The 19,946-nt window shown below is 40.1% G+C and overlaps 1 protein-coding gene across 1 annotated transcript in view; it reads right to left on the bottom strand.

Moving 5' to 3' along the window:
* The window catches only part of LOC128702520 (structural maintenance of chromosomes protein 4-like), a gene marked incomplete at its 3' end in the record, with an annotated part of 80,645 nt that extends 65,838 nt beyond the window's left edge, over nucleotides 1-14,807 (bottom strand). Inside the window, exon 1 of the mRNA XM_070080956.1 lies at nucleotides 14,800-14,807. The remainder of the gene's footprint in view (nucleotides 1-14,799) is intronic.
* Between the last annotated feature and the right edge of the window lie 5,139 nt (nucleotides 14,808-19,946).

A 19,946-nucleotide genomic window follows, 5' to 3' on the forward strand; every position in this document is an offset into this window, starting at 1 on the left:
ATTGATGAAAAAAATTTAGGAATGGAGTTCTGGACATTGATTGTTGTTATTCAGAATATTGTATCTGCATAATACTTGCAGATACAAATAACTTGTACAGCTCAGTAACATTCATAAACATATTTAACCTACAAGACCTTCCCAGGATCAAATTATTTTTTTAGGTTATTGCTCAATCGTAATTTGTTTACCTTTTGCAGATGTGATTGGTGAATAACGTAACACCAAAAGCCACTGTTATGGCAGCAATGGTCAGTGTGAATAGAATTATCAAAATTTACAGTCGTGAGTGAGGCCACAACTTTACACACATTACATAGGTGAATGTGGGAATAACTTATAAGAGAAAACAGAGTTTGTGAGGCTAACTGAATTAGATCTGGTGTACACACGACATTTACATATCTAGGAGAAGAAATGTAGAGCGGCATATCCTGTCAGGAGTCCACACTTTTCTTAAGAACTGCTATGTACAATTTTTATGTTTATCTCACTACACTACGTATTTCCTGTGAGCTGTTTCTGTCAACCATGTCAACAGCAGCTTTACCAATTTTTTATTTGACAGAGGTCCACTGCTTAGAAATTACTGTAACACCCTTTGCTGGTGCTATAGCCTTTATAGACTCCTGCTTTAGTATTGTACATATAGTAGATTATTATTATTATTATTATATTATTATAATAATGGGGAAGTGCTAAACCCATAGGTACATATGGTAGAGGGGCTACGCTTGTATTCAACTCGCCAAGTCCTCACCCCTCGTACCTAATCTGTGCTTATTAATCATTTCTTGCTTCAATTCCATGCAAATCATTCTCTTTCTTCTCGGCGCTGTCCTTTGCACTTGCTTCCTTAGGACCCATGGTTAGAAGAAAGAAATCTGGCGAATTAACTGCACTAAACATAAGGAAATCATGAGAATTCCTTGCACCGTGAGGGTCTGAAAGCACATGTGCATTGGTGACCATTGTGGTGGTGTTGCCAAACTAAATTATAAGCAGTACGGACGTAGTATTATTATTATTATAATTAAAGCAAGAAAGTCTGGAGGAGATGCAACATTCCCCCAATGAAAAGCAGGAGTGCCACGAGTGCACTAAAAGAACACAGTAAGTGTCAGGGGCCCCAAGACTGTTCAACTGCCTCCCAGCATTTATAAGGGGGGATTACCAATAGACCCCTGGCTGTCTTCAAGAAGGAACTGGACAGGCACCTCCTGGACAGGCTGTGGATCTTATGTCAGTTTTCATGCAAGCAGCAGTAACAGCCTGGTTGATCAGACCCTGATCCACCATGAGGCCTAGTCTCAGACTGGGCCGTGGGGGCACTGACCCCCGAAACTCTCTCCAGGTATACTCTAGGTATCATTATTCAATTACTTCACAATACTGAAGAACACTGAATCAGTGAAAAATAATAAGTAATACTTTTAAAATTGATCCATTTGTTATTAGCTACCTTGCTTTTGTACATACGATTGTAGTCAACTGCATAAGAAATCCTACTTATTAGTCTATGTCTAATTCTTAAATGGTCTTTAAATTATTTATTTATTTATTATCACACTGGCCGATTCCCACCAAGGCAGGGTGGCCCGAAAAAGAAAAACTTTCACCATCATTCACTCCATCACTGTCATGCTAGAAGGGTGCTTTACACTACAGTTTTTAAACTGCAACATTAACACCCCTCCTTCAGAGTGCGGGCACTGTACTTCCCATCTCCAGGACTCAAGTCCGGCCTGCCGGTTTCCCTGAACCCCTTCATAAATGTTACTTTGCTCACACTCCAACAGCACGTCAAGTATTAAAAACCATTTGTCTCCATTCACTCCTATCAAACACGCTCACGCATGCCTGCTGGAAGTCCAAGCCCCTCGCACACAAAACCTCCTTTACCCCCTCCCTCCAACCCTTCCTAGGCCGACCCCTACCCCGCCTTCCTTCCACTACAGACTGATACACTCTTGAAGTTATTCTGTTTCGCTCCATTCTCTCTACATGTCCGAACCACCTCAACAACCCTTCCTCAGCCCTCTGGACAACAGTTTTGGTAATCCCGCACCTCCTCCTAACTTCCAAACTACGAATTCTCTGCATTATATTCACACCACACATTGCCCTCAGACATGACATCTCCACTGCCTCCAGCCTTCTCCTCGCTGCAACATTCATCACCCATGCTTCACACCCATATAAGAGCGTTGGTAAAACTATACTCTCATACATTCCCCTCTTTGCCTCCAAGGACAAAGTTCTCTGTCTCCACAGACTCCTAAGTGCACCACTCACTCTTTTTCCCTCATCAATTCTATGATTCACCTCATCTTTCATAGACCCATCCGCTGACACGTCCACTCCCAAATATCTGAATACGTTCACCTCCTCCATACTCTCTCCCTCCAATCTGATATTCAATCTTTCCTCACCTAATCTTTTTGTTATCCTCATAACCTTACTCTTTCCTGTATTCACCTTTAATTTTCTTCTTTTGCACACCCTACCAAATTCATCCACCAATCTCTGCAGCTTCTCTTCAGAATCTCCCAAGAGCACAGTGTCATCAGCAAAGAGCAGCTGTGACAACTCCCACCCTGTGTGTGATTCTTTATCTTTTAACTCCACGCCTCTTGCCAAGACCCTCGCATTTACTTCTCTTACAACCCCATCTATAAATATATTAAACAACCACGGTGACATAACACATCCTTGTCTAAGGCCTACTTTTACTGGGAAAAAATTTCCCTCTTTCCTACATACTCTAACTTGAGCCTCACTATCCTCGTAAAAACTCTTCACTGCTTTCAGTAACCTACCTCCTACACCATACACTTGCAACATCTGCCACATTGCCCCCCTATCCACCCTGTCATACGCCTTTTCCAAATCCATAAATGCCACAAAGACCTCTTTAGCCTTATCTAAATACTGTTCACTTATATGTTTCACTGTAAACACCTGGTCCACACACCCCCTACCTTTCCTAAAGCCTCCTTGTTCATCTGCTATCCTATTCTCCGTCTTACTCTTAATTCTTTCAATTATAACTCTACCATACACTTTACCAGGTACACTCAACAGACTTATCCCCCTATAATTTTTGCACTCTCTTTTATCCCCTTTGCCTTTATACAAAGGAACTATGCATGCTCTCTGCCAATCCCTAGGTACCTTACCCTCTTCCATACATTTATTAAATAATTGCACCAACCACTCCAAAACTATATCCCCACCTGCTTTTAACATTTCTATCTTTATCCCATCAATCCCGGCTGCCTTATCCCCTTTCATTTTACCTACTGCCTCACGAACTTCCCCCACACTCACAACTGGCTCTTCCTCACTCCTACAAGATGTTATTCCTCCTTGCCCTATACACGAAATCACAGTTTCCCTATCTTCATCAACATTTAACAATTCCTCAAAATATTCCCTCCATCTTCCCAATACCTCTAACTCTCCATTTAATAACTCTCCTCTCCTATTTTTAACTGACAAATCCATTTGTTCTCTAGGCTTCCTTAACTTGTTAATCTCACTCCAAAACTTTTTCTTATTTTCAACAAAATTTGTTGATAACAGCTCACCCACTCTCTCATTTGCTCTCTTTTTACATTGCTTCACCACTCTCTTAACCTCTCTCTTTTTCTCCATATACTCTTCCCTCCTTGCATCACTTCTACTTTGTAAAAACTTCTCATATGCTAACTTTTTCTCCCTTACTACTCTCTTTACATCATCATTCCACCAATCGCTCCTCTTCCCTCCTGCACCCACTTTCCTGTAACCACAAACTTCTGCTGAACACTAACACTACATTTTTAAACCTACCCCATTCCTCTTCGACCCCATTGCCTATGCTCTCATTAGCCCATCTATCCTCCAATAGCTGTTTATATCTTACCCTAACTGCCTCCTCTTTTAGTTTATAAACCTTCACCTCTCTCTTCCCTGATGCTTCTATTCTCCTTGTATCCCATCTACCTTTTACTCTCAGTGTAGCTACAACTAGAAAGTGATCTGATATATCTGTGGCCCCTCGATAAACATGTAAATCCTGAAGTCTACTCAACAGTCTTTTATCTACCAATACATAATCCAACAAACTACTGTCATTTCGCCCTACATCATATCGTGTATACTTATTTATCCTCTTTTTCTTAAAATATGTATTACCTATAACTAAACCCCTTTCTATACAAAGTTCAATCAAAGGGCTCCCATTATCATTTACACCTGGCACCCCAAACTTACCTACCACACCCTCTCTAAAAGTTTCTCCTACTTTAGCATTCAGGTCCCCTACCACAATTACTCTCTCACTTGGTTCAAAGGCTCCTATACATTCACTTAACATCTCCCAAAATCTCTCTCTCTCCTCTGCATTCCTCTCTTCTCCAGGTGCATACACGCTTATTATGACCCACTTCTCGCATCCAACCTTTACTTTAATCCACATAATTCTCGAATTTACACATTCATATTCTCTTTTCTCCTTCCATAACTGATCATTTAACATTACTGCTACCCCTTCCTTTGCTCTAACTCTCTCAGATACTCCAGATTTAATCCCATTTATTTCCCCCCACTGAAACTCTCCTACCCCCTTCAGCTTTGTTTCGCTTAGAGCCAGGACATCCAACTTCTTTTCATTCATAACATCAGCAATCATCTGTTTCTTGTCATCCGCACTACATCCACGCACATTTAAACAACCCAGTTTTATAAAGTTTTTCTTCTTCTCTTTTTTAGTAAATGTATACAGGAGAAGGGGTTACTAGCCCATTGCTCCCGGCATTTTAGTCGCCTCATACGACACGCATGGCTTACGGAGGAAAGATTCTTTTCCACTTCCCCATGGACAATAGAAGAAATAAAAAAGAACAAGAGCTATTTAGAATAAGGAGAAAAACCTAGATGTATGTATATATATATATGCATGTGCGTGTCTGTGAAGTGTGACCAAAGTGTAAGTAGGAGTAGCAAGATATCCCTGTTATCTAGCGTGTTTATGAGACAGAAAAATTAATTTACCTGAAATACACTGCATACTACTGGCTTTATTTTATGCCAACCAATGCTTTATTGCAAGTAAATTACATTATTTTTGTAGTGCATAAAAAAAATAAAAATCTGCTGTTGTATTTCATTGTCACAACCCCCAAATTTAATGTCCTGTCAGTGTTCAGCTTTTAAAAAAAAAAAAAAAAAAAAAAATTATCTTCTAAAATAGAAAATCTTTTTCTAAAGTTAACCCTTTGAATGTTTCAAGCCCCTTTCTGAAACTGTCATTCTATGTCGCTCAATTTTTGAAAAAAAAAAAAAAAATTATTTTTTCTTATGAAATGATAGAGAATCTTTTCCCGATGGTAATGACGCCAAAAGTTCGAAATTTGGTCGAAAACTCATGGAATTATGCTCCTGCAAAGTTAGCTGTCTCGGCGACATGTGCATTTCGGTGATTTCGCCGACTTTGAGCCCTATTTTCAGCCAATTCCATTGTTCCAGTTGACCAAACTCATAGCTATTACTTTAGAACTCCATTTTATCTATCAGCTGAGTACAAGAAACCTCCCATTTACTAATTTGGACTACCCAATATGGTGGTCAAAATAGGGTCCAGAATAAACAAGGTAGACATTCGTGGCACTAAAATAACATATGCTCTGTTCATTACTCACATCTCTAGGCCCCTCTTATATTATTATTGCTTTCTATTTTGATTTTTTATTCATACAAAAAAATACAAAATTTACTGTTATGCAGACTACTGCATTATTGTAAAAATGGTATAAATAATATCAGTGCACTAGTGAAAGTATATTAGACTCCCCAGTTGACGTGTATTGGACGTGTGGTGTGATTTATTTACTCCTGAACATTGGTAAAAATCGAACATTTCCGCTACTTTGAGCTCAGTTTCAAGGTCGTTTTCATCGTCAAAGTAATGAAAATCATGTAATATGTTTTCCATTTTATCACCTAAGACCAATAAAATACTATTCGATAAATACTATTCGAAAATACACCTCAAAGTCGGCGTTTTATTCCAAAAAGCGATCAGAGTTTTTTTTTTCCCATTACGCAATGTGTGCTGCAGGATTTTTTTTATGTGGTGCACACTGACCACACAGACCCATCCTCTCACATGTGGGCCTACCAGCTTTCTCCCGCTTGATTTGAAGCCGCTAGAATTATCGAGTATACATTATATACGTCAGAAACATTGGTTCGTAAGAAGTATTTATACGTCAAAAACAGTCAAAGGGTTAATAAAAAAAAAAAGAAAAATGTGAAATTAATTAAAAATTTACAGAACTACAAAGGCGTGAAGCTGGAAACAGGGTACAACTATGATTTTGTCCACTGTAAGGCCTTGTTTAGGCCAATTCCTGGCTACTTTGGTAGTACAGGTCGGCCATCACTAACCCGGCATCACTGGGACCTGTAGTGTGCTGGATTACAGAGTGGTTAGGTTAGAATAGACTAATTACCCTATCAATAGAGACTTTTTGCTACATCTTCCTCGTTTTCATCACAGCTTTCACCTCCACTGGCTTGCTGCTGTGAATTTACAACCATCTGCACAATATCCGAGTCGGTATAATGATGAAATTTGAAATTGTGCTAGCCTAAATTAGTGCCGGATTACTGATGGAACATGATAACCAAATGCCAGAAAATTGATGGTCGACTTTAAGTCAGTAATCTGACAAGTTTAACACAAAAATTCAACAAACACCAATTAAAAAATAAAGTCCAGAACAAACACTTAAGACAATCTGGCAACTACAACAGCCTTCTTATCTCACTGCAAATAAAATATAACCAAAAAAAAAAAAAAAAATTGGCCATTTTTTTTTTTTTATTAACACACTGGCCGATTCCCACCAAAGCAGGGTGGCCTGAAAAAGAAAAACTTTCACCATCATTCACTCCATCACTGTCTTGCCAGAAGGGTGCTTTACACTACAGTTTTTAAACTGCAACATTAACACCCCTCCTTCAGAGTGCAGGCACTGTACTTCCCATCTCCAGGACTCAAGTCTGGCCTGCCGGTTTCCCTGAATCCCTTCATAAATGTTACTTTGCTCACACTCCAACAGCACGTCAAGTATTAAAAACCATTTGTCTCCATTCACTCCTATCAAACACGCTCATGCATGCCTAACAAAAACTATAAGAAAACGGAATGGGAGGCTACACTTTGCTAGGAAATTCACCAAAAATAAAATATTTCCTCTACTTCGAGGTCTATGTCAGGTCACCTTTATTCTGAAATTGAAAAAACAATCTCCATTTAAATATGTCTCAGCTTGACTAAGTAGTAGGTTGGTAGACAACAACCACCCAGGGAGGTACTACCATCCTGTGGTAGTAGGTTGGTAGACAACAACCACCCAGGGAGGTACTACCATCCTGTGGTAGTAGGTTGGTAGACAACAACCACCCAGGGAGGTACTACCATCCTGTGGTAGTAGGTTGGTAGACAACAACCACCCAGGGAGGTACTACTGTCCTGTGGTAGTAGGTTGGTAGACAACAACCACCCAGGGAGGTACTACTGTCCTGTGGTAGTAGGTTGGTAGACAGCAACCACCCAGGGAGGTACTACCATCCTGTGGTAGTAGGTTGGTAGACTACCAACCACCCAGGGAGGTACTACTGTCCTATGGTAGTAGATTGGTAGACTACCAACCACCCAGGGAGGTACTACCGTCCTATGATAGTAGGTTGGTAAAAAGCAGCCATCCAGGGAGGTACTACCATCCTATGGTAGTAGATTGGTAGACAGCAACCACCCAGGGAGGTACTACCATCCTATGGTAGTAGGTTGGTAATCAGCAACCACCCAGGGAGGTACTACCATCCTGTGGTAGTAGGTTGGTAGGCAATAACCGCCCAGAAAGGTACTACCATCCTGCCGAGTTAGTGTAAAACAGAAACCTGTAATTGTTTTACATGATGGTAGGATTGCTGGTGTCTTTTTTTGCTTTATAAACATGCAAGATTTCAGGTAAGTCTTGCTACTTCTACTTACACTTAGGTCACACTATATATGCATGTACGTACAACCATATACAGTGGACTCCCACCTTAGGCACGCATCGCGTCACGTTAAATCTGCCATACGAAGCATTTGAATGCAAAAATTTTGCCTCTCCTCACGATAAAAAACTTGCCTTACGTGATTTGTCCGGGACGCATCTCACGTGTGGCCTCAGCGCCAGTGTTTACAAGCCAGCCAGTGCAGTCGTATCTATGCATACATTTGGTACATTTCACATTATCCCATTGTTTTTAGTGCTTGTAACTGCAAAATAAGTCACCATGGACCCCAAGAAAGCTTGTAGTGCCATCCCTGTGGTAAAAAGGGCGAGAATTAGTATGGAATTGAGAAAAGAGATTAACCCTTTGACTGTCGCAGGCCCCTTTCTGAAACTGTCATTCTATGTCGATAAATTTTTTGGAAAAAAAAAAAAATCTTATGAAATGACAGAGAATCTTTTCCCGATGGTAATGACACCAGAAGTATGAAATTTGGTCGAAAACTCATGGAATTATGCTCCCACGAAGTTAGCGGTCTCGGTGACATATACGCATCGGTGATTTTGCCGACTTGGAGCCCTGATTTTGGCCAATTTCGTTGTTCCAGTTCACCAAACTCAATTTCTTTAGAACTCCATTTTTTCTATCAGTTGAGTACAAGAAACCGCCCATTTACTGATTTGAGCTACCCAGTAAAGTGGTCAGAAATTGGCAATTCGGCCAATTTCACACAAATTAAAAAATATGCCAATTTCAAAATAGGTCCAGAATAAACAATGTAGACATTCTTGGCACTAAAATAACGTATCCTCTGTTCATTAGTCACATCTCTAGGCCCCTCTTGTATTACTAATGCTTTCTATTTTGATTTTTTATTCATACAAAAAAAATACAAAATTTAGTATTATGCAGACTACTGCATTATTGTAAAAATGGTATAAATAATATCAGTGCACTAGTGAAAGAATATTAGACTCCCCAGTTGACGTGTATTGGACGTGTGGTGAGATTTGCTTCCTCTTGAACATTTGTAAAAATCGAACATTTCTGCTACTTTGAGGTCAATTTCGAGGTCGTTTTCATCAAGAAAGTAATCAAAATCATCTCTGTTTCTGTAATATGTTTTCCATTTTATCACACAAGACCATGAAAACGAGAATACAACGATAAATACTATACGAAAATACACCTCAAAGTCGGCGTTTTAATAAAAAAAAAAAAACGGTCAGTTTTTTTTTTCTCATTACGCACTGCGTGCTGCAGGATTTTTTTTATGTGGTGCACACTGACCACACAGACCCATTCTCTAACATGTGGGCGTACCAGCTTTCTCCCACTCGATTTGAAGCCACTAGAATTTACGCGTATAAATACGTCAGAAACAGTGGTGCGAAAGACGTATATATACGACCAAAACATTCAAAGGGTTAAGGAAATGTGTGCAAAGTGGGTTGAACTGCAAACCTTTATGGATGAAAATCACCCCGATACAGCTACTGCAAGCCGTGTTGGCAACCTGTACAATGACAATGTTATGACCCATTTTAGGAAAGTCTTAAAGGAACGGGAGGTACAGAGCTCTATGAACAGATTTGTTGTGCGACCGAGGTCCAGCGACTCTCAAGCTGGTCCTAGTGGCATTAAAAGAAGGGAAGTAACCCCGGAAAAGGACTTGCTACCTCAAGTCCTAATGGAAGGGGATCTCCTTCTAAACAAAAACTTCCACACTCTCCCCTCCTCCCATCCCATCAATCATCACCAAATCTTAAATGAAGGTAAGTGTCATGTATTCTATTCTTAGTAGAGTAGTAATTGTGCATGTCTTCTTCAGTTTGTGTGTATTAAAATTAATATTTCATGAGGTAAAAAAAATTTTTTTTTCATACTTTGGGGTGACAAGAATGGATTAATTTGATTTCCATTATTTCTCATGGGGAAAATTAATTCTGCTAACAATAATTTCGGCTTACGAAGAGCTCTCAGGAACGGATTAATATCCTAAGGTGGGGGTCCACTGTATATACAAGCATATATACAGACACCTCATGGGTTTTCTTCTATTTTCTTACTAGTTCTTGTTTATTTCCTCTTATTTCCATGGGGACATGGAACAGAATTCTTCCTCTGTAAGCCATGCATGTCGTAAGCCGTGTGTGTCATAAGCCATGTGCCGTAAGCCATGTGCATCGCAAGCGGCAATTAACATGCCAGTAGCTAGGGTCTAGTAACCCCTTTTCCTGTATACATTACTATATTTAAAAAAAGAAACTTTTGTTTTTCTTTTTAGGTCACCTGTCTGGGTGGGATACTGCTGGTGTGTTGAAAGAAATAAGTCTCAGCTTGCCTAAACCTCGACTCGCCTTAAATAAACCTCGACTCGCCTTAAATAAACCTCGACTCGCCTTAAATAAACCTCGACTCGCCTTAAATAAACCTCGACTCGCCTTAAATAAACCTCGACTCGCCTTAAATAAACCTCGACTAGCCTTCAATAAACCTCGACTAGCCTTCAATAAACCTCGACTAGCCTTCAATAAACCTCGACTAGCCTTACTTAATTACACCTACCATCCGACTTACGACCTGCTCGACTTACGACCACTCGACTTACGACCGTGTTTTCTATGCCAAATCTCTGGGAAATAAACAACTACAGGTCTCCCTCAACATTCACGTTTTCAGCTTTCGCGGGCTTCACACATTCGCGAATTCCCAACCGCCAAATTCCCAGCCACCAAATTCCCAGCCACCAAATCATATTCAAGTTTCCCGCCACCTGTGAGTCCCTACTACCCTCCCTCCGACCCCCGCAACTGGAAGCCAGCCCTCCCACCACTCAGTGTGGTGTTTTGTTTGTTCATTATTTGCTATTAAATTACAGTATAAATAATGTAAACACATTCATGACTGCATATTGGAATGGCTATTTGGACAGGTATTAGACGGTGACATCATGTGTTTACTCTTGAACACAGCAAAGAATCAAACATTTCTGCTACTGCTAACAATAACAATAGTAATAATAATAATAATAATAATAATAATAATAATAATAATAATAATAATAATAATAATAATAATAATACGATATAATTGAAGGAGGAAATTGTACAAAAATACGAGGGAGTAGTTGACACATCGTCAGTGTGGCTTTGTTTATGCTGGAGTGAACATTAGTCTCCCTGCTCTTCCAAACATTTCACAATAATTCATTGTTTGGTGCTTGTAGATTGAGTGTGACTGGAGTGGTAGAGGTGATAGAGGCAGTGATAGAGGCAGTGGTAGAGGCAGTGGTAGAGGCAGTGGTAGAGGCAGTGGTAGAGGCAGTGGTAGAGGCAGTGGTAGAGGCAGTGGTATTTACTAACATATATGTTATAAATAATAATAGTACATTATGAATAACATTTATTATTATTATTATTATAAATGTTATTAATATTAACATGTACTATTATTATTTATAACATACGTATATGTTAGTAAATACCACTGCCTCTACCACTGCCTCTACCACTGAATTATTGTGAAATGTTTGGAAGAGCAGGGAGACTAATGTTCACTCCAGCATAAACAAAGCCACACTGACGATGTGTCAACCACTCCCTCGTATTTTTGTACAATTTCCTCCTTCAATTATATCGTATTATTATTATTATTATTATTATTACTATTGTTATTATTAGCAGTAGCAGAAATGTTTGATTCTTTGCTGTGTTCAAGAGTAAACACATGATGTCACTGTCTAATACCTGTCCAAATAGCCATTCCAATATGCAGTCATGAATGTGTTTACATTATTTATACTGTAGTTTAATAGCAAATAATGAACAAACAAAACACTCACCACACTGAGTGGTGGGAGGGCTGGCTGCCAGTTGCGGGGGTCGGAGGGAGGGTAGTAGGGACTCGCAATGGAGGAGGAAGTGGTGGAGGCAGTGGTGGAGTCTGTGGTATTTAATAACATACATGTTATTAAAGCATAACTTGTATATATTTAGTACAATTTACGACGTTTTCATGTATTTTATGATTGTTCATGGTTCAACAAGTTAAGCAGTATTGTTTTATATTTCCCTACAATATATTGGGGCACCAAACATTCACGGTTTTTCAACATTCGCGAGGCTCTTGATCCCCTAACCCTCGCGAATGTTGAGGGACACCTGTATTTCTGTTGTACACAGTGTTTATCCAAAACCTTACAGTATAAAGTACAGTACTAACAGCATAAAAAGTAAAGTAAAATATGAAATACCAAAATAAAACAATAAAATAAAGCCATTACAAAAATGTTTTGTTGATATTCAGTAGTAAAGTTCAACTTACGACCGGTTTCTCGGAACCGAACTGGGTCCTAAGTCGGATGGTAGGTGTATTACAATAAAAAAGAAGCGCTAAACCTACAAGGGTCATACAGTGCAGTCACCTTACCTAAACCTTGACTCACCTTACCTAAATACGGTGGACCCCCAACTTATGAACAGCTCCTAACTCGAACAATTATTTTAGTGTATTTTTGCAAGTACAGTGGACCCCCGGTTAACGATATTTTTTCACTCCAGAAATATGTTCAGGTGCCAGTACTGACCGAATTTGTTCCCATAAGGAATATTGTGAAGTAGATTAGTCCATTTAAGACCCCCAAACATACACGTACAAACGCACTTACATAAATACACTTACATAATTGGTCGCATTCGGAGGTGATCGTTAAGCGGGGGTCCACTGTACTTTTGTAAGTGTATTTTTGGGGGTCTGAAATGGACTAGTCTAATTTACAATATTCCTCATGGAAGCAAATTCGTTCGGTAACGGCACCCGAACAGCCTTCTGGAACGAATTAATATCGTAAGTCAGGGCTCACTGTACTGAGAATATTAAATCTTGGCTTAAGTAAATATTGTGGATATTACCTGGAGTTTACCTGGAGAGAGTTCCGGGGGTCAATGCCCCCGCGGCCCGGTCTGTGACCAGGCCTCAAGGTGGATCAGGGTCTGATCAACCAGGCTGTTACTGCTGGCAGCACGCAATCAAATGTACGAACCACAGCCCGGCTGGTCAGCTTATCTAAATATTTACTGCCAGCTTACCTAAACATTGATGTCATTAACTGCCAGCTTACCTAAACATTGATGTCATTAACTGCCAGCTTACCTAAACATTGATGCCATTAACTGCCAGCTTACCTAAACATTGATGTATTAACTGCCAGCTTACCTAAACATTGATGTATTAACTGCCAGCTTACCTAAACATTGATGCCATTAACTGCCAGCTTACCTAAACATTGATGTATTAACTGCCAGCTTACCTAAGCATTGATGCCTTAACTGCCAGCTTACCTAAACATTGATGCCATTAACTGCCAGCTTACCTAAACATTGATGTATTAACTGCCAGCTTACCTAAACATTGATGTATTAACTGCCAGCTTACCTAAACATTGATGCCATTAACTGCCAGCTTACCTAAACATTGATGTATTAACTGCCAGCTTACCTAAACATTGATGTATTAGCTGCCAGCTTACCTAATCATTCATGCCATTAACTGCCAGCTTACCTACACATTGATGTATTAACTGCCAGCTTACCTAACCATTGATGCTATGAACTGCCAGCTTACCTAAACATTGATGTATTAACTGCCATCTTACCTAAACATTGATGCTATTAACTGCAGTTTACCTAAACATTGATGTATTAACTGCCAGCTTACCTAAACATTGATGCCATTAACTGCCAGCTCGTGTGCACATGTCCGTGCGTGCGCCCTCGTGTGTGTATGTGCGCACGCGTGCTAGTGTGGGTGTATGATCCACTTAATATTTGTATTTATAACTCATTATAATTGTGACCAGGTGTGGACGTATCAGTGGTTCATTACTTTGTAATTTGTTCATGACTGTAACCATGTATAGGAGTGAAGCTGATTCATTACCTCTGTAACTTGCCATGATTAGTGACCAGATCTACCTGGAGTTCATTACCTTTGTAACTAGTTCAGCTGTCATAACTTTGGGGTCCAGTCACTGGACCCATTATGTACCTTTGTAATATTTTGACTACCGCCCACAGGATGGGTATGGGGTGCATAAAGATATTAAACTAAAGTGTGTGTGTGTGTGTGTGTGTGTGTGTGTGTGTGTGTGTGTGTGTGTGTGTGTGTGTGTGTGTGTGTGTGTGTGTGTGTGTGACTCAACAATCAATATTTGCACCAATAACTCATTACAGTTGTGACCGGGTGTGGAAGTGTGAATTGCTCATTACTCTATAATTTGTTCATGATTGTAGCCAAAGTATAAACGTAAGTAACCATTCTACAGAATTCATTACCTTTGTAACTTGTGAGTTCATTACCTTTGTACCTAGTTCAGCTATCAAAACTTTGGGGGCCCAGTCCCTGGACCCATTACGTACCTCTGTAATCTGTAAATACCTTTGTAACTTGTCATGATTGTGACCAGACTTACCTGGAGTTCATTACCTTTGTAAATTGTGAGTTCATTACCTTTGTAAATTGTGAGTTCATTACCTTTGTAAATTGTGAGTTCATTACCTTTGTAAATTGTGAGTTCATTACCTTTGTAAATTGTGAGTTCATTACCTCTGTAACTTGCTCAGCTGTCAAAACTTTGGAGTCCAGTCCCTGGACCAATTATGTACCTCTGTAATCTTTTGACTACCGCCCACAGGATGGGTATGGGGTGCATAATAAACATATTAAACTAACTAACTGCCAGCCCACCTAAACACTGATGCCATTAACTGCCAGCTTACCTAAACATTGATGCCATTAACTGCCAGCTTACCTAAACATTCATGCCATTAATGGCCAGCTTACCTAAACATTGATGCCATTAACTGCACTCTTACCTAAACATTGATGTATTAACTGCCATCTTACCTAAACATTGTTATTAACTGCCAGCTTACCTAAACATTGATGCCATTAACTGCCAGCTTACCTAAACATTGATGCCATTAACTGCCAGATTACCTAAACATTGATGTATTAACTGCCAGCTTACCTAAACATTGATGCCATTAACTGCCAGCTTTCCTAAATATTGATGTATTAACTGCCAGCTTACCTAAACATTGATGCCATTAACTGCCAGCTTACCTAAACATTGATGCCATTAACTGCCAACTTACCTAAACATTGATGTTATTAACTGCCAGCTTACCTAAACATTGATGCCATTAACTGCCAGCTTACCTAAACATTGATGCCATTAACTGCCAGCTTACCTAAACATTGATGTATTAACTGCCAGCTTACCTAAACACTGATGTATTAACTGCCAGCTTACCTAAACATTGATGCCATTAACTGCCAGCTTACCTAAACATGGATGTTATTAACTGCCAGCTTACCTAAACATTGATGCCATTAACTGCCAGCTTACCTAAACATTGATGCCATCAACTGCCAGCTTACCTAAACATTGATGCCATCAACTGCCAGCTTACCTAAACATTGATGCCATCAACTGCCAGCTTACCTAAACATTGATGTTATTAGCTGCCAGCTTACCTAAACATTGATTCCATTAACTACCAGCTTACCTAAACATTGATGCCATTAACTGCCAGCTTACCTAAACATTGATGTATTAGCTGCCAGCTTACCTAAACATTGATGCCATTAACTGCCAGCTTACCTAAACATTGATGCCATTAACTGCCAGCTTACCTAAACATTGATGCCATTAACTGCCAGCTTACCTAAATATTGATGCCATTAACTGCCAGCTTACCTAAACATTGATGCCATTAACTGCCAGCTTACCTAAATATTGATGTATTAACTGCCAGCTTACCTAAACATTGATGCCATTAACTGCCAGCTTACCTAAACATTGATGTTATTAACTGCCAGCTTACCTAAACATTGATGCCATTAACTGCCAGCTTATCTAAACATTGATACCATTAACTGTCAGCTTACCTAAACATTGATGCCATTAACCGCCAGCTTACCTAAACATTGATGTATTAACTGCCAGCTTACCTAAACATTGATGTATTAACTGCCAGCTTACCTAAACATTGATGTATTAACTGCCAGCTTACCTAAACATTGATGCCATTAACTGCCAGCTTACCTAAACATTGATGTTACTAACTGTCAGCTTACCTAAACATTGATGCCATTAACTGCCAGCTTACCTAAACATTGATGCCATTAACTGCCAGCTTACCTAAACATTGATGCCATCAACTGCCAGCTTACCAAAACATTGATGCCATCAACTGCCAGCTTACCTAAACAGATGCCATCAACTGCCAGCTTACCTAAACATTGATGTCATTAACTGCCAGCTTACCTAAAGATTGATGCCATTAACTGCCAGCTTACCTAAACATTGATGCCATTAACTGCCAGCTTACCTAAACATTGATGTATTAACTGCCAGCTTACCTAAACATTGATGCCATTAACTGCCAGCTTACCTAAACATTGATGCCATTAACTGCCAGCTTACCTAAACATTGATGCCATTAACTGCCAGCTTCCCTAAACATTGATGTTAACTGCCAGCTTAAATACACATTGATGTTAACTTCCAGCTTAAATACACATTGATGTTAACTGCCAGCTTAAATAAACATTGATGTTATTAACTGCCAGCTTAAATAAACATTGATGCCATTAACTGCCAGCTTACCTAAACATGCCATTAACTGCCAGCTTACCTAAACATTGATGCTATTAACTGCCAGCTTACCTAAACATTGATGTATTAACTGCCAGCTTACCTAAACATTGATGTATTAACTGCCAGCTTACCTAAACATTGATGTATTAACTGCCAGCTTACCTAAACATTGATGCCATTAACTGCCAGCTTACCTAAACATTGATGTTATTAACTGCCAGCTTACCTAAACATTGATGCCATTAACTGCCAGCTTACCTAAACATTGATGCCATTAACTGCCAGCTTACCTAAACATTGATGCCATCAACTACCAGCTTACCTAAACATTGATGCCATCAACTGCCAGCTTACCTAAACAGATGCCATCAACTGCCAGCTTACCTAAACATTGATGTTATTAGCTGCCAGCTTACCTAAACATTGATGCCATTAACTACCAGCTTACCTAAACATTGATGCCATTAACTGCCAGCTTACCTAAACATTGATGTATTAGCTGCCAGCTTACCTAAACATTGATGCCATTAACTGCCAGCTTACCTAAACATTGATGCCATTAACTGCCAGCTTACCTAAACATTGATGCCATTAACTGCCAGCTTACCTAAATATTGATGCCATTAACTGCCAGCTTACCTAAACATTGATGCCATTAACTGCCAGCTTACCTAAATATTGATGTATTAACTGCCAGCTTACCTAAACATTGATGTTATTAACTGCCAGCTTACCTAAACATTGATGCCATTAACTGCCAGCTTATCTAAACATTGATGCCATTAACTGCCAGCTTACCTAAACATTGATGCCATTAACTGCCAGCTTACCTAAATATTGATGTATTAACTGCCAGCTTACCTAAACATTGATGCCATCAACTGCCAGCTTACCTAAACATTGATGCCATCAACTGCCAGCTTACCTAAACATTGATGCCATCAACTGCCAGCTTACCTAAACATTGATGCCATCAACTGCCAGCTTACCTAATATTGACGTTATAAACTGCCAGCTTACCTAAACACTGATGCTATTAACTGCCAGCTTAGTACTGATGATAAAGCTTGAATGAGCCAGTTTTAGCGGGCAGCTTAAAGTCAACAATGTTCCGTTCCCGTTCCTCTGTATATTACATATTATTTTTTTTCAATAATTATGGAAAGTGTTAACATATATATTGCAGTATTTATAAATATATCTTAATATTTATCACCACTATCATGAAATATATTGTTTTTATCAAGTATTTTTTATGAAGTTAAGGCGGCAGTTGGTGCTGCTGGTGAACAAGGGAACCTGGAATGAAACACTCACGTTGTCATGGATGCGCTAAACTCTTAAGGGTCATATAGCTCCTGAGGTAATGGGAGGTAATCAAGTTTAATCCAAAGAAGGGCAGGGTAGCTCCTCTTCCTTGGATCATGAGCCAGTGACTGGCTTCATGGAGCTCCCACTGGAAGCTGTCAACCACCAGTTAAAAATATTCAAAATATACATACACACATACATACATACACACATACATACATACATACATACGTACATACATACATACATACATACATACATACATACATACATACATACATACATACATACATACATACATATATACATACATACATACAGGTCTTAGCAGCAGAAGCTAGGATACAGTGCTTAGAAGAGAAAATGCAAAGCCTGAAACAGATTAGAGAGACAAATGACAATTCAGGTGTGACATCAGGAAATTCAAAGTCAGGCGCAGACAAGGGGATGGTAAGCAACAACGGAGACATGCCGTACATGAAGGCCCTATCAGACCCACGTGGGGCCAGGGAAAAGACGACGAGCACACTAAGATCAAACGACAGGTCCGAAGACAATGAAGGTATGCTATATGCAGAGATTCTAACAGCCAACTGCAGTAGCAAGGGACAGCTGGTCAGGAAAGACAGTCCACTGAGAATAGAAGTTTCAGATATGACAGGGACTGAAGGCAAGAACATGTCAATGGAAGGAAATAAAATGCCTCAGAGGACGCAGATGGAGACTCAGTGGGAGGAGGAAAGGGCGAGGTCAGTTTTTGTGTACGGGCTCCAAGAAGCCAAGGGGGCCAACTTTGAAGAAATAAAACAGGAGGAGAAAAAAATGATTGAAGGCATCATGAAAACAATAGGGGAGGGCAATATGACCCAGGTGACAAATTTTCAGAGAATTGGGTGGTTTGCGAGTGGAAGGATACGGCCTGTCAGAGTAACTTTCAAGGAAGAATCAGTTCGAACCAGGATTCTGCAAGAGAAAGCAAGACTGAGGGACAAAGAGGGGTACCAGAGAGTATACCTCGACCGCGACAGAACACAAGAAGAAAGGACTACACTGAAAGAGAGGGTACAGAGACACAAGGAGGAACGAGAAGCAATGAAAATGAGCAGGACCCAGACACAGGAGGAAGGGCAAACACACCCCACAGAATCTCCCACCAAAAGACTCCACCCGCGACATTCCCAACGCAACTGAGCAACCTATACTACAACCCACTCACTGTTCCCTCTGCCACCAATCCCCATATCACAAACCTCACCCCAACAGCTGTCCCTTATGGGCATTCTGACTCCATCCCCATCAACACAAACCCCACCTACACCACAGCCCCATATAGGCCCCCACCAAGGCTCTCGCTCCCCCAACCCCAATATTCTTGCATGACCACAATGATAGAAAAGAAACTAAAGGTTTGGTACACAAACGCGGATGGAATAATGAATAAACATGAGGAGTGGAATGAAAGAATCAGTGAAAAATCCCCAGACATCATAGCAGTCACAGAAACAAAACTCGCTGAGACAATAACAGACACAATCTTCCCAACAGGATATCAGATCCTGAGGAAAGATAGAAGGAGTAGAGGGGGAGGAGGGGTTGCACTGCTCATAAAACACCGATGGGGATTTGAGGAAATGGAAGGCATGGACATGATTGGAGAAAGAGACTACATTGTAGGTACAATTCAGTCCGGAGAACATAAAGTAGTCATTGGAGTGATGTATAACCCACCACAGAACTGCAGGAGGCCAAGAGAGGAGTACGAAGAAAACAACAGGGTGATGGTGGACACACTGGCTGAGGTGGCAAGAAGAGCTCACTCGAGCAGAGCAAAGTTACTGGTAATGGGCGATTTCAACCACAGGGAGATCGACTGGGAAAACCTGGAGCCACATGGGGGTCCCGAAACATGGAGAGCCAA

This window comes from Cherax quadricarinatus, unplaced genomic scaffold, assembly GCF_038502225.1.
Source record: "Cherax quadricarinatus isolate ZL_2023a unplaced genomic scaffold, ASM3850222v1 Contig1339, whole genome shotgun sequence".
Taxonomy (NCBI): Eukaryota; Metazoa; Arthropoda; class Malacostraca; order Decapoda; family Parastacidae; genus Cherax; species Cherax quadricarinatus.